This window comes from Sciurus carolinensis, chromosome 3, assembly GCF_902686445.1.
Source record: "Sciurus carolinensis chromosome 3, mSciCar1.2, whole genome shotgun sequence".
Classification (NCBI taxonomy): domain Eukaryota; kingdom Metazoa; phylum Chordata; class Mammalia; order Rodentia; family Sciuridae; genus Sciurus; species Sciurus carolinensis.
Window position 1 is genome coordinate 175,398,196 of NC_062215.1, and position 16,638 is coordinate 175,414,833.

Consider the following 16,638-nt stretch of genomic DNA (forward strand, 5'->3'; position numbering starts at 1 on the left):
TCAGTGAACTGGCGATGGGAAGCTAGGGGGTGTGGCAGGCTTCCGTAGAAGGGTCACCTGCTATGGGGCACTGGCACCTCTCACAGGTCCCCAGGACTCACCCTGAGAAGACCCAGGACAGCCCAGCTTCTCAGCCACAGTCAGGTTAGGGACAGTATGAGCCTCTGTCCCAGCCTGTCCATTCTGTCCATTCCCATTAGACTTAGTCTCAAGTCAGACCCAGGGGTGGACATCTATAATCCTGTAACAGTGTCCACTTTGTGCTTTGAATATAGCCCTCGCTGCTTTGTCACTGCAACTGGAACAGTTGACTTGATGTCTGACTATATCCCCTGTGGCTTTGGAACTTACTTTTTTTTTTTTTTTCTCAAACTTCTTCTCCCTGATCTTTTCCTTATCTTCTCCTACCTGATCTTGCCTCCATAATCTCATTTTCTCTGACTCACCTCTTAAACAACCCCTGTTCCTGCTGATGGGTAGAATCCCAGCCTTTGGGACAAGAGTCCCCTGTGTTTCTCCTTTACTAGCAAAGCAATAAGCCTTCTTTTTCCTTTTTCTCAAAATCGTGTCCTCATTATTGGATTGGCACTGGGGTCAAGGACCGAGCTTTTGGCAACAAATTTGGTGACCACAAAGGGACCTGTGACAGCCTCCACTCCAGCTTTCTTGGGCTGGCCTGGCTCTCCAAGGAACCCCTCTTCCCTGCTGCGGACTCATGGTGCTGGCAAACTTGTTGAGAGTTAGGAGAGTTAGGAGCCGAGCGAGTTTGCCTCTGGTAGAACCAGAGGGGCTGTTCCCGTGGGTAAAGGGAGGGACCTTCCCAGCAGTTGCCCAGGCTGCTTTGCTTCAGGGAACTCCCGTCTTTTCTCCCTGAATGGTACAGGTTGCTCCATCATGGCCCACTTTGAGAAAAAGGAACCCGAACTCAGGAAAGTCGCGGCAACTTTGGCCATTCAGTAAGCTCCCCAGTGTGTACCCGAGACCCTTGATTCTACACATCTGGTTCCCCTTTGTGGGAACATCTGGTCCCTCTTCATGGGGACATCTGTGGCACCCTGGTGTAGAAGTTGTGGTTAAGCAGGAGTTGGGAACTCGGGATTTTCTCCTACCTCGTCTCTCAGCCCTGGTTTTGGTGATCCTCTCTTGTCTGCTTTTTGTCTGTCACTGGCCCTAGACATGCGCCATGCTGCATTGATCTTCTGGTAGTCTCTTGAGCAGAGATCTTGGCTGCATGGGCCTCCTATGGGGATAAACCTGGCTAAGAGACAGAGGGTTTATGATAACACAATCTGGCCTTTAAGTGGTTTTTCTGGATAACTGTACAGTCTTGACATTGAAGTTGGTCTGTCAGTGGTAAAGTGTTTGAAAGAGATTCTGTACGTACAGGCATCTATGCAGTTGCATGACAAGGGGTCTGAACCATCAGGAACTAAGTCGAAGGTAACAAAAGGCACTGTCTCTGGTGTGCAAGACAGGACAGCAGGACAGCAGGACATCAGAAGAAAGCGTTAAAAGAGGATTTTAATCTTTTAAACCCAGTGCTGGCACTCCCAGCACTGCTCCTCAGCCTGGCCCCAGGCGGCCCCAGATCATCTCCCTATGGTCAAGGACACAACCCTAAACTGGCAGGGGGCAGAGGGAATCCCAGAAAAGCTTCCTGGGCTGTAGAAAAATGACCAAGAGAACCTGGCCTCTGCCTTGCCTTCCAGTCCCTTTTGCCCCTGAGGGGTAGGGGTGGCTGCTGGCCACAAAGAATGTGGTAGAAGGTTCCAGCACTGTCAGTTTATGACCAGGGAACAGGAATATTCTCCCCTTTTAAGATCTGACAGGACACCCCATTTGGCCAGGGGATATGCATCACTGGGGCAAAGCAGATCTTGCTATACTAGAATCCCATCAAACAGAATGCCTGGGAGACTGGCAGAATAAGCAACTGCACCCAGAAAAGAAAAGGTCAGAAACTAAGACCAGCCTGTGTCTTGTAGGCAGCCTCTGCCAAGGAATCTCAAGGAAGCCTAAAGAAAAGGATGGACCAGGGGCTCCTCCACTGAACAGCAATATGCTAGTATAAGAAAAAGGGAGGACTTGTAGGACCCCTGGCCGGACTGACTAAGCCCCACCTCCAGGACCTCCAGCCGACCATGTCCACACCCCGAGCTGCAGCTCCCCATTTGCCAACACATTTGGAAGCCAGAGTGGCCATCTTGGATAATCCTGGAAACCTAGCTGTGAACTCCAGGTAGGGCAAATCCCATCCTGAGACACCTGCTGGAGACTTGAAGCTCATTTTCATGTACCTCTTATACATCAGGCTACTGAAGACTGGGAGGTTTGAATACTATATGACTGTTATAGTGTAGATTTTCTTTTTTCTCCTTATCTAAAAATTTTAAGTTTTTATTTCTTTACTTTTCTCGCTCTCTTTTCCTTTTGTTTACCTGTTCCCTCAGAGTCTCTTTCTCCCTTTTCCCATGCTAACAACTGACTTCTTTTGATTACACTCTCACTCTTTCTATGATCTAGAACTTCTATATATTCTTTTCTTATCCCATTAACAACTACATCCTACACCCCCCACATCCTCTTTGTCCTCCATTAGAAACTGTAGACCTTATTGCAAATCTATTTGTTATACTGAAAATAATAATTGAACTCATTCTGTTTATTATGACAATATTGTTAACGTCCTCACAGGAGTTATTTGGCTTCAGGTTGCATATTGTCTGAACCGGGCACTGCCGATATTGATCTCCCCCTTAAAGAAAAGGTTTTGGAAACCAATAGGGTCACTATAAGCCTATAAGGGGGAAACTGCAATACCCCAGATCTGCACTGCTAGAGGGGAAGATACAGGAACAATGAAAAAACAAGGGAAGAAAATAATTCAAACAAATCTAGATTCTGTATTGATAGAATCCAGTGACAGTATGATAGAAGAAATGTCAGAAAAGGACTTCAGGTTATACATGATTAAAATGATTTGTGAAGCAAAGGATGAGATGAAAGCAAATGCAGGCAATGAACAACCACACCAATAAGCAGTTGAAAGAGCAACTGCAGGAAGCAAAAGATCATTTCAACAAAGAGATAGAGATTCAAAAAAAAAAAAAAAAAACCCCACAAATCCTTGAAATGAAGGAAACAATAAAACAAATTAAAACTCAATGGAAAGCATCACCAACAGACTAGATCACTTGGAAGACAGAACCTCAGACAATGAAGACAAAATATTTAATCTTGGAAATAAAGTTGCCCAAACAGAGAAGATGGTAAGAAATCATGAACACAATCTCCAAGAACTATGAGACATCATGAAAAGACCAAATTTAAGAATTATCAGGATTGAGGAAGGCAGAGATACAAACCAAAGGAATGAACAACCTATTCAATGAAATAATATCAGAAAATTTCCCAAATCTGAAGAATGAAATGGAAAATCAAATACAAGAGGCTTACAAAACACCAAATGCACAAAATTACAACATATCCACACCAAGACACATTAGAATGAAAATACCTCACATACGAAATAAAGATAGAATTTTGAAGGCTGCAAGAGAAAAGCATCAAGTTACATAAAGGGGAAAACCAATATGAATATCAGCAGATTTCTCAGCCCAAACCCTAAAAGCTAGAAGGGCCTGGAACAACATATTTCAAGCTCTGAAAGAACATGGTTGCCAACCAACAATCCTATTCCCAGCAAAAGTAACCTTAAGATTTTAAGATGAAATAAAATCCTTCCATGATCAACAAAAGTTAAAAGAATTTACAAATAGAAAGCCTGCACTACAGAACATTCTCAGCAAAATATTCCATGAGGAGGAAATGAAAAACAATAATGTAGGTCAGCAAAGGAAGGAACTACCTTAGAGAAAAATCTACTCAAAGAGAAACCAAGTCAAGTTAAAAACCAAAAATAAGCCCAAATGACTGGGACTACAATAATAACCCTGAATGTTAATGGTCTAAACTCATCACTCAAAAGACATAGACTGGCAGAATGGATTAAAAAGAAAGACCCAACAATATGCTGCCTGCAAGAGAATCATCTCACAGATAAGGACATCCACAGACTAAAGGTGAAAGGATGGGAAAAAACTTACCACACACATGGACTCAGTAAAAAAAGTGGAGGTTTCCATCCTTATATCAATTAAAGTGGACTTCAAGCCAAAGTTAGTCAGAAGGGATAAAGAAGGACATTTCATACTGCTTAAGAGAACCATAAATCAGGAAGACATAACAATCATAAATATTTATGCCCCAAACAACGATGCATCCATGTGCATCAAACAAATCCTTCTCAATTCCAGGAATCAAATACACCACAACACAATAATTCTGGGTGACTTTAACACACTGTTGTCACCACTGGATAGATCTTCCAAACAAAAACTAAACAAAGAAACCACAGAACTCAATAACACAATCATTAACGTAGACTTAACAAACATATATAAGAATATTCCATCCATCGATGAACGAATTCACTTTCTTCTCAGTAGCACATGGAACCTTCTTGAAAATAGACCATATGTTATGACACAAAGCAGCCTTTAGGAAATGCAAAAAAATAGAGATACTGCCTTGCGTTCTATCAGATCATAATGGAATGAAACCAGAAATCAATGGCAAAATAAAAAACAGAAATTACTCCAACACGTGGAGACTAAATAATATGCTATTGAATGAAGCGTGGATAACAGAAAACATCAGGGAGGAGATAAAAAAATTCTTAGAGGTCAATGAGAACAATGATACAACATATCAAAATCTCTGGGACACTATGAAAGCAGTACTAAGAGGAAAATTCATTGCATGGAGTGCATTCAAGAAAAGAATAGGGCTGGGAAGATAGCTCAGTTGGTAGAGTGCTTGCCTTGCAAACACAAAGCCCTGGGTTCGATCCCCAGCACCGCAAAAAAAAAAAAAAAAAAAAAAAAAAAAAAAAAAAAAATCAAAGAAAAGAATAAAAAGTCAACAATTAAAGGACCTAATATTACAGCTCAAAGCCCTAGAAAAAGAAGAACAAAACAACACCAAAAGTAGTAGAAGACAGGAAATAATTAAAATCAGAGCTAAATCAATGAAATTGAAACAGAAGAAACAATTCAAAAAATTAACAAAACAAAAAGTTGGTTCTTTGAAAAAGTAAACAAAATAGACAGACCCTTAGCCACACTAACAAAAAGAAGGAGTGAGAGAACTCAAATTACTAAAATTCGTGATGAAAAAGGAAATATCAACGACAGACACCACCGAATGCATAACATAATGAGAAGCTACTCTGAAAATCTATATTCCAACCAAATAGAAAATATCAAAGATATCAACAAATTTCTAGAGACATATGCTCCTCCCAATCTGAACCAGGAGGACATACACAATTTAAACAGATCAATATCAAGAAATGAAATAGAAGAAGCCATCAAAAGCCTACCAAGAAAAGCCCAGGACCAGACAGATTCCCAGCCGAGTTCTACAAGACCTTCAAAGAAGAACTCATTCCAATACTTCTCAATGTATTCCAGGAAATAGAAAAGGAGGGTACCCAACCAAACTCATTGTATGAAGCTAATATCACCCTCATACCCAAATCAGGCAAAGAAAGAAAATTTTAGACAACTATCCTTGATGAATATAGATGTAAAGATCCTTAACAAAAATACTGGTAACCGTATCCAAAAACATATTAAGAAGATAGTGCACCACAATCAAGTGGATTCATCTCGGGAGTGCAAGGTTGCTTCTACATCCATAAATCAATAAATGTAATCCATCATGTCAGTAGACTTAAGGATAAGAATCATGGTTCTTTCAACTGATGCAGAAAAAGCGTTCAACAAAATACAACGCCCTTTCATACTCAAAACACTAGAAAAAATAGGGATCGTAGGAACATACCTGAACATTGTAAAGGCTATTTATGCTAAGCCCATGACCAACATCATTCTTAATGGAGAAAAACTGAAAGCATTCCCTTTAAAAATGGGAACAAGACAGGGATGCCTTCTTTCACCACTTCTATTCAACATTGTACTTGAAATACTAGCCAGAAAAATTAGACAGACTAAAGAAATTAAAGGGATATGAATAGGAAAAAAGGAACTCAAGCTGTCAGTATTTGCTGATGACATGATTCTATATTTAGAGAATCCAAAAAACTCCTCCAGAAAACTTCTAGACCTCATCAATGAATTCAGCAAAATAGCAGGATATAAAATCAACACACATAAATCTAAAGTATTTTTATACATAAGTGATGAAACATCTGAAAGGAAATGAGGAAAACAACTCCATTTACAATAGCCTCAAAAAAAATAAGATACTTGGGAATCAATCTAACCAGAGAGGTGAGAGATCTCTACAATGAAAACTACAAAACATTGAAGAAAGAAATTGAGGAAGACCTTAGAAGATGGAAAGATCTCCCATGTTCTTGGATAGGCAGAATTAATATTATCAAAATGGCCATACTTCCAAAGGCACTATACAGTTTCAATGCAATTCCAATTAAAATCCCTATGACATTTCTTATAGAAATAGAAAAAGCAATCATGAAATTCATCTGGAAGAACAAAAGACCCAGAATAAACAAAGCAATCCTGGGCAAGAAGGGTGATGCAGTACGTATCACAATACCAGATCTTAAACTCTACTGTAGAGCAATAGTAATAAAAACGGCATGGTATTGGCAACAAAATAGACAGATAGATCAAAGGTAGAGGATAGAAGACACGGAGACATACCCACATAAGTACAGTAACCTCATACTAGACAAAGGTGCCAAAAACTTACAATAGAGAAAAGATAACCTGTTCAACAAATGGTGCTAGGAAAACTGGAAATTTATATGCAGTAAAATGAAATTAAACCCCTATCTCTCACCCTGTGCAAAACTCAACTCAAAATGGATCAAGGATCTAGGAATTAGACCTGAGACCCTACACCAATTAGAAGAAAAAGTAGGCCCGAATCTCCATCATGTTGGTTTAAGACCAGACTTAAACAAGACCCCCCATAGTGTAAGAAATAAAAGCAAGAATCGATAAGTGGGATAGATTCAAACTAAAAAGTTTTTTCTCAGCATAGGAAACAATCAATAATGTGAAAAGAGAGCCTATAGAGTGGGAGAAAATCTTTTCCACACATACTTCAGACAGAGCACTCATCTCCAAAGTTTATAAAAAACTTAAAAAACTTTACACCCAAAATACAAAGAACCCAATCAATAAATGGGCTAAGGAAATGGGCAGACACTTCACAGAAGAAGATATACAGGTGATCAACAAATATATAAAAAAGTGCTTATCATCTCTAGTAATTAGAGAAAAGCAAATTAAAACCACCTAAGATTTCATCTAACTCCAATTAGAATGGCTATTATCAAGAACATAAGCAATAATAAGTGTTGACATGGATGTGGGGGAAAAGGCACACTCATACATTGCTGGTGGAGTTGCAAATTGGTGCAGCCACTCTGGAAAGCAGTATGGAGATTCCTCAGAAAACTTAGAATCAACCCACCATTTGACCCAGCTATCCCACTCCTCGGTTCATACCCAACGGACTTAAAATCAGCATACTACAGTGATGCAGCCACATCAATGTTCATAGCTGCTCAATTCAAAATAGATAGATTGTGGAACCAACTTAGATGTCCTTCAACTGACAAATGGATAAAGAAACTGTGGTCTATATACACGATGGACTATTACTCAGCCATAAAGAAAAAAAAAATTACAGCATTTGCTGGTAAATGAATAAAGTTGGAAAATATCATGCTAAGTGAAATAGGCCAAGCCCAAAAACCCAAAGGCCAAATGTTCTCTCTGATAAGTGCACGACAATATGTAACTATGGGGGGTTGCAGGGGGAAGAGAAGAATGAAGGAAATTTGGATGGTGTAGAGGAAAAAGGGGTGGGAGTGGGTGGGAGGGGGTGGGAATGGAAAAACAGTAGAATGAAACAGACAGCATTACCCTATATCTATGTATGATTACATGAATGGCGTGAACATACATTGTGTACAACCATAGAAATGAAAAGTTATACCCCATTTGTGTACAATGAATCAAAATGTGTCTGTAAAAATAAAAAATATTTTAATTAAAAGAAAAAAGAAAAAGGCCCCAATGGAGGCCCTGGGTACAAGTGACAGTGGGGACTCACTTAAAGTTGACGGCATTTTGATCATGATAATGGGAGACGCATCAGGCTCAAAAATATCCTGTACTCCAATTCCTTGACTATAACCTGGGAGAAAAAAAGACTAAGGCGCAGGGTTTTTTTTTTGTTTGTTTGTTTTTTGTATTTGCTGGATTGTCCAACCCTCTCCTGAGATAAACTGTTGTGTTAATTAAATGCACAGATAACATTCATAAGTTCTGCTTCAAAATATTAATTTAAGGGTCTAAAACTAGAAAAGATAAAAGAAAATTATAGGTATGGAAATATATTTTAGTATGGAAAATTAGATGGTTAAAAAAAATGTTTCTGGATAATAAATATTTTGTCCGGTAAAGTAATATTCTTGTGCTAAATCTAAGATGTAAAGAAGTTGTGAACATTTAAGTAAGTTGCAGAAGGTTTGCAGATGGTAAATCTCAAAAAGTTTGATTGAATTGGCTATAATTAGCAGAGTCAAAGTTATTTGAACTTTAATGTACTGATATGAAGCAAAGTCTGAAACATTGATCTGCTCTATCTATTGAGATAATTTTATTATATTTGTTAGGTTTTACTACTTGGGTAAACCAAGTCTTAAAAGAATTAGGGTTTGTACCTGTTTTAAAGTCTTAAATGATTACTTCATAACTGGTTAAACAAACAACTGTTATTTAGGTTATAACAATGTAGTTGACACCCTAAATATATGCAACTAGGTATATGCATGCATCTGAGAAAGATCTGTCTAGGCCTTATCTAAGTGTTATGTAAAAGTTTATAAAATGAAAGTTTATGCAAGTTTACTGGCAAGATAAACAATGAGTGCTTTCTTTTATACATTGTATCTGACATGGAAGGGCCACACTGTCATTTGAAGATCTGTCTTATATCTGTTTACTTTGACTAAGTTAGTTTCTGATCATTAACATTTTTTGCTAAATGTATGGGAGATTTAAAGCTGTCCTTGATGTTTTGTTAACCTGTGCAGACCTGTGGTTATTGTTAGTGTACATTCTGGATTCTAAATTGTACTTTAAAAGTTAAATTTAAAAATTAAAAAAAAAATAAAGTTAAACTTAGTTAAATGTAAAGCTTAGAGCACTTTGCCAAGTTGGTGTTCTCCAAACTAAAATGATCTGTAGCAAAAGTCTTGGGTTTGCATAGAAATAACAAATTCGGTTGGTATGTATTTGTGTAATTGAGGTTTTATATCTGAACAAATAACCTGTCGTCAATAAGTTATATATTCAATTTTGTGTTACTCTTCACACTGGAATTGGAATTAATTGTATTTTTGGAGGGCATTAAGGAGAGCCTGATCTGTTTAAAGGTGACACTGAAAAACATGAAAACATTCTGCCATTTTTTCCACAAAAAGAAAGTTAAAACTCTTAGCCTTTTTTTCTTAATTTTTTAGATGTTGATGGGCCATTTATTTTATTCATTTATTTTCATATGGTCCTGAGAATCGAACCCAATGCCTCACACATGCTAGGCAAGCACTCTACCACTGAGCCACAACCCAGCCCCATCTTAGCCTTTTTTTGATTAATGTTTTAGATATAATGCTATACTGTGTTATTTGTGAAGAGCCCCACCTTACCTGAAATAAGGCTCTACCTCCCATCTTACTCCATGTTAGAATGGTTCCAAAATAGGCTTAGACTTCAGTTCATTTAAAGTTGTGTTCAAAAGATTTATTTTTGTTGTAAAATTTGCTGTGATCTCAAACTGGGACTATAATATATAACTAAGTAAAGTTTCAAGATTATAAAAGTCATTTTTCTTGGTTCATAGCTGTTACACAAACTGAGCATGTGTTTGCTTTGCTAATTTCATTTTGTATTTTCCTTGTAAACTTTTTAAATGTTGCTGTTAGTGTTTTGCAGAGGTATTGCTTCTTAAAAAAAAAAAAAAAAAAAAAAAGAACACCTGGGTTAATTTGAGATAATAAGCCATCACCCACAGGACAGATAGTATATAATGCTGACTTCCAGTACTTAATATAATAGTGACTCCAATTAAATGAAAGGGATAACTGTAAACTTATAAATATTGAAGATATAACCTGTTACTCCCACTTTAAGATTGGTGAAACTGGCTTGCTGGGTGTTTAAAACCAAAAACATGGAGACAAAGTCAAAGAAGTAGAAGGGTCAGGGAAAAAGCAGCCAACATTTTGGCCCATGCCCTCTAAGGTCAGCCAGGACTCAATGAATAACAGGACCCCACACTGGACCCTGCAACTCTGGTAAGTCACCTGATCTGCTGATCAGGGAGATTGAGAGGACTCTAGAGAAAAGGAAGCCAACCAGTGTACATTCTGCAAAGAAGAGGGTCATTGGAGATGGAAATGTCCCTGATGCTTCCAAGAAAAACCACTTATGGTCAGTCAGAGCCCCACCCATCCTGGCATATGGCACCAGTAGTAGAGGAAAGCTAAAGGAGCCAGAAGCCTTTGCAAATGTCCCCAAGAGTGATCTCTGAGGAATCTCAGCTGACTCTTAAAAGTAAATAGAAACAAGGTCAGCTTTTACCAACTTGATCTTAAATACCTGGCAGGAGAGGATACCCTAAGCACAGTCCTACATGGACATTTAAAAGGAAAAACAATGCTTTTTTAAAATATAACTGAAGATGTACACTTGCATCAGCCCTACCAACAGTAAGTAAAGTTGGAGGCTATAAAGGAAGGGTCCTTGTGTTGGAGTGCCTAATAATAATGATCAAGAGAGTTGCAAATTTGTCCTGAATTAATTTGAGTCTGATTTCATAGACCTACAAAAATCTTCCTAACCTCCCACATTGATGAACTTCATCTGTTTCTCATTGATAAGATTATGAGTTACTGTCCTCATGGTTTTCAGAGACTGGCTGAAATACTATTTGTCTATGTGCTAATTATTTACAAAACAGTAAAGCTTTACTCTTTTCATTGTTGTCTTAGCATGATCCTTGCCCTATGTGTGCCTTGTCCAGTCACCTGCCATCTGCCACTGAGGACCTCTGGACCACTCTGGATGCTGAATGCCCTTACTGTCCATGCCCCACCTGATAGAGAACAAGGACTTTGGGTTACTTCCCCCAACTTCACCCGCTTTCAGCAGGAAGCAGTTTGGAGATGTCATCACCCATTTTTCCACAGAAATGGAATGTAGAAATTGACAGTGGGGAAGTGTAACAGTGTCCACTTTATACTTTGAACACAACCCTTGCTGCTCGGCCACTGCAACGTATTTTTTAAATGGACGTGTTTCTTTCTCTTCCTCTCTCCCTGCTCCTCCCTAATCTCTCCCCATCCCTGGTCTCAGGGAAAACGGGATTACCTTTCTTTCCCCAACCTAGGCAGAGTTATCTGTCCATCAGTACACACCCCTATAGTAACAAAATAATCCAGACTTTGGGGATGGCACCAGAAGACCTCAGAAATGACTGTCTCCCAAATTAACAAGTGAATTACAACTCCAACAGAGAGCACATGGAATGGAGCCTTTGAGTCACCTCTTTGAATCGCTGTTCCCGTTGATGGGCAGAATCACAGCCTCTGGGACAGGAGTTCCCTGTGTTTCTCCTTTGCTAACAAAGCAATAAACCTTTTTCCTTTTTCTCAAAAACTGTGTCCTTGTTATTGATTGGCATTGGGGACAAGGACTGGCTTTCAGCAACACTGCCACAGAACTGCATCAGCCCTTTATATTTTTTGATTGCCTCACCGGGTCACCAATTACAGATGTGTACCACTGCACTTGACTAAAAAGTTTCTTCAACATTATGGATATTTGCTTCCGTCTGCCTCATTTGTCTAGAAAATATATTATCCAAGTTTATCTTTTGCCTTTTAAATTTGTTTTGCTTTGGGTTGTCTGATCTTTGTGTATGTGTGCTAGGGATCAAAACCAGGGTCTTGAGCATGCTAAATGTGCTCTACCACTGAACTAGATCCTTAGACCTGAGGTTTTGGCATATGGAAATTTTTCATTTAAAAAAAAATTGGGGCCCTTTGCAATAGAGCACACCCGTAATGCCAGTGGCTTAGGAGGCTAAGGCAGGAGGATCACGAGTTCAAAGCCAGCCTCAGCAAAAGCAAGGCTCTAAGCAACTCAGTGAGACCCTGTCTCTACATAAAATACAAAATAGGACTGGAGGTGTGGCTCAGTGGTCGAGTACCCCTGAGTTGAATACCCGGCACCCAAAACAAACAACAACAAAAAAAGAAGCAGGGTCAGCAGAGGTCCCTGTTCACAGAGAATAGCTTCCAGGTTGAGGAAGGAAGAGGGAGGACAAGAGAGGCCAGAGTGGTGCGTGCCTGGAAGCCATCCCTCTGGTGGTGGGATAGAGCCTGCCAGAGCTCAGAGGCCAACTTAACCCAGTCCAAAGCCAACAAAATGTGAGAAACGTCCAGAAAAGGGGACGGAACCGATGGATTTCAGGGAACACTGCCCAAAGCATGGAACCTTAGTTTTTTGTTTTATTTTGTTTTGATTTTGAAGTACTGGGATGGGAGCCAGGGCCTCACACATTTGGGCAAGTGCTCCACCCCTGAGCCACACGCATTTGAGAAAACCCCAGAATCAGAGAAGGTCTCTGGCCTTTCCCTCACCCTTCACCCTGAGGCAGGCCACAAGACCCTCATGCGAGGCTCCTCGCTGTGCCCAGAGGAAAGAAAATTCTTATCTCTGAAGAGGACGTGGGGACACAGAGGAATCTGAACAAACAGGCCTTGCCATGTTCCCTGCTAATTGCCATCGGATCACTCTTACCTAGTCAGACTGCTCCACGACCGCCCACCTCTCCCTCCAACCTCTCCCTCCAACCTGGCATGAGATACACAGCTTGATGGGGCTGGGCTGTGGCTCAGTGCCAGTGTTGGCCTGGCACCAGTAAGGCCCTGGGTGCACTCCCAGCACCACAAAAAAAAAAAAAAAAAAAAAAAAGAAAAAGAAAAAAAAATACACAGCTTGGACCAGATGTGTGCTGCACACCTGTAATTCCAGCCTCTCAGGAAGCTGAAGCAGGAGGATGGCATGTTTGATGCCACCTGAGAAATTTAGTGAGACCCTGTTTCAAAATAAAATGGAGCCAGGCTAGGGAGATAGCTCAGTCAGTAGAGTGCTTGCCTTGCAAGCACAGGGCCCTGGGTTCGATCCCCAGCACCGCAAAATAAATAAATAAAATAAAATAAAATGGGAAAGGTCTGGTGTAGCTCAGGGGTAGAGCTGCTTGCCCAGCATGCCCGAGGCCCTTGGTTCCAGTCTCAGCGCTGCCAAAACAAAGCAAAACACGCACTCAGATTTCTGCCTGTTCTTGGGGGTCTTCGTTTACCAACATCCCTTGGCTACTTAAATAAATTTGTATGCTTTTCTCTTGTTAATCTTTTTTTATAGGGACCTCCGCCATGAACCTCCCCTCGCCTTTCCTCCCCTACAGAATCCACACAGGGCAACATCCTTGAGCCCAGGCAAGGGTGCAGCTCTGCCCTAGGCGGCCACTGGCCAAGCAGCACACCAGTTCTGCTTAGTCACAAACAAGGTCAGAGTGAAAACCAGCCCAGGCGGAGCCCTCAGAGTTGAGGGGTGAAGCCCGGAGGCTTTTTCCTATACTTCTCTGACTCCAAATGGTGGTGGTTTTTCTGCTTACCAAGTTAGAATTTTAAGAACCACTGGAAAGTTGGGAAGATTACCTGTCTCCTATCTGGAAAAGGTTGAAACAGACCTCAACTTAAAAAATTGTTCTCTAAAACAATTTGGAAGTGTGCTCGAGGCGTTCACATTGAGTATTTAGCGTTTGCGCGGATGAATTTGAAAGCAAAGGTCAGAAGCATCGTTTGTAACTTACTGTAGACATTTCACAAGAACAATCTCTGGCGAGCACTTCCAAGTTACAGAAATAGACTGTTGGGTCACGGGCTGATTAAAGTGGAAAAGCTGAAAATTTTCCAAGAGGAAACAAAAGGAGTCTAGACTGACCACTCAGAAGAGCGCGTGTGACGCAGGCAGCGATAGCAGGGGGGGCCTTGGCAGGACGCCGCACTAATCTGGGTGTGCACAGGGGGTTCTTTAGCTGCCGAGTGCTTGTGACCTGGAGGCCTTCCTGGTGGACATGATTGCAGCGGCCGGGTTTGCACTGGGCAGCCTGACTCCCGCAGCTCTGCCTGTGCCAGGCTGCATGAGCGTGTGTCATCCTGACGTGGGTGTGCATCTGTGTTGCCAGGCAACCCCGTGTGTTCAGGCGTGTCTGTTTCTAGAGTCCATGGTGAAGCCTGTGTGGCTGGTGTCCAGGGCTGGCACATTCTCATGTGACCATTCTGATGACCACTGGTCTCTAGTATTAGTATTCCGTGGCTGGGATTCTCCCGCATTGCTGCCTCTTGAGGTTGTGGCTAGCACTGGAAGTTTCCATTTGGCCATGTGCAAGGCCCTCTGGGAGACTGAGTATTGGACAGCTGAAGACTCTAGAAAGACCCTACTTGTGGCTGAGAGTTTAGAGGGCAGAAGTTGTCCTTCCAGAGGCCCCCGTGTGGGGGCTAGCCATGGGTATCAGGTGGCCTTGGCACCTACCCAAGGCCTCCTTGCAGGAATCTTTTTTTCTTATTTTTAAGTAGTGGGTTTTAAACCCTGGGGCACTTTACCACTGACCCACATCCCTAGTCCTTGTTTTTTGTTTTTTTTTTTTTTTTAACTTAATTTTGAGACAGGGTCTCTCTAAGTTGCTCAGGCTGGTCTAGAACTCGTGGTCCCCCTGCCTCAATTTCCTGAGTAGCCAGGATTTCAGTCACGCACCAACTCGCCCAGCTCTCCAGGAATCTTTTGAATTCAATATTGGGAATCAGTCCAAAGTCCCTTGGTACTAAGGGTTATGATCACTCTAGGCAAAAATGAAATGTCTAGAAACATAATGAGGTGGACTCATATGTGCTTTAAATGTGCCAAAAGGGATTTTTTAATGAACAACTACTGGTTGGAGTGGTGGCACATGCCTGTAATCCCAGCTACCTGGGAGGCCAAGGCAGGAGGATCACAAATTTGAGGACAGCTTTGGCAACCTAGAGAGACCTTGTCTCAATTTTTTTTAAAAGGGGTGGGAATATAGCTCAGCGATGGAGTGCCCCTGTTCAATTCCCTGTACAGAAACAACAACAAAACAAGAACAAAAACAAAACTTTGAAACATTTTGAACAATTTTGAAACCAACCTCTTTGAAATAATCAGAATAATAAGAGAACTTTCTAGGACGATTCCTTTGCAGTTCGGTCCTGTACTGATTCTTGAAAGACCTGTCTTAACACTGCAGAGGTGGAAACGGCTTCAGGCCAGGAGGCGATCAGCTCATGCCTCACTCCCAGGCAGCTGGACCCAGAGCGGGGCTGCAGCTCCCGGGGGTCCTGGGCGGCTGTGCCTCCGGGTGCTGTTGTTTATATCTGCGTCTCTGGGCGTGTCACCCGGGGCTGCGCACCAGCAGGCTCTAAGCGTGTCTCACCTCCCCGGCGCTCGCCTCCCCGCGGCAGGGAAATTCCAGGGGGCAGATCCTGCTGCTGTGGTGAGACACTATTTCCTTGGGAGGAAACCAGCTCTGCGCGGCCAGGACGGCACAGTTTCCACTCGGGGAGGCGCGGAGCTGGCCCAGGCCCACTGCCCGCTCCCTGTGCGCCACAGGTTAAATTTAGACCTTCTATTCTGGGCCCGGCCGCGCCCGCCCCACCCGCGAGCCCAGCACAACGGCACCCCCGGTGGGGAGGCAACCCCGTCTCGGTCGGTGTGGAACTGGGACTGGGGAGAGGAACCCGGAAAGGTCCGCGCCGGAGAAATGCGCTCTGCTTACTGCAGCAGCGAGGAGCCCGCGTCCACACGCCCCACGAACTTACTTCGCTGATGGGAACGTGTTTGTCCCACAGCTGTCGGAAGAGTCATCGGCCACAGGAGCAACCTGGATGGAAACCAGCTCAGTCCCCATTTCCTGTCTGGTGGAAGTCCTGACGAGAAAAGCACTAAGTGCACCGTTGGAATGCGCATGGGAACACGCGGCAGAGGCATCAGAATAACACATACCCACAATGCCATAACCACTAACACCCACTGGGCTCTGTGCCCCAACGGTCCTCCCCTGACCATCCCAGTCAGCTCTCTCGCTCTCTGCGCCTCGCACACATTATCAACTGACAATAGCGTGTGTTCTTCTATTGGACAGGTTCCTCTCCAGAATGCAAGATCCAGGAGAGCAGGCCTTGGTTTTGCTTACTGCTGTGCCCCTGGTGCCCAGAAAAGTTGATTATATTAAATGAACAATTACTGTGTGCCAGGTGTCGTCTTAAGTGTTTCACAAAGGCCATCTGATTTTATTTCCATAACAACCGAATGAGGGACTTTACCCAAGTAGAAGATGAAGCCCAGAGAATTGGAGTTTACCCTGACATCTGTGCTCATGCACATTCCCTTAACTACTGTCGCCACTTGACTGTGAGAATGTGCC

General features: G+C 42.1%; 1 long non-coding RNA gene across 3 annotated transcripts in view; it reads right to left on the reverse strand.

Annotated features, from left to right (window-relative positions):
* Nucleotides 1–16,265, reverse strand: part of LOC124980104 (uncharacterized) — a 30,510-nt gene extending 14,245 nt beyond the window's left edge. For 2 of the 3 annotated variants that reach the window (XR_007107736.1, XR_007107733.1), the window contains exon 1: nucleotides 16,034–16,258. This is a non-coding gene — a long non-coding RNA (uncharacterized LOC124980104). Of the gene's footprint in view, nucleotides 1–16,033 lie in introns of all 3 variants that reach the window. The other variant, XR_007107735.1, reaches the window with a different exon arrangement.
* Between the last annotated feature and the right edge of the window lie 373 nt (nucleotides 16,266–16,638).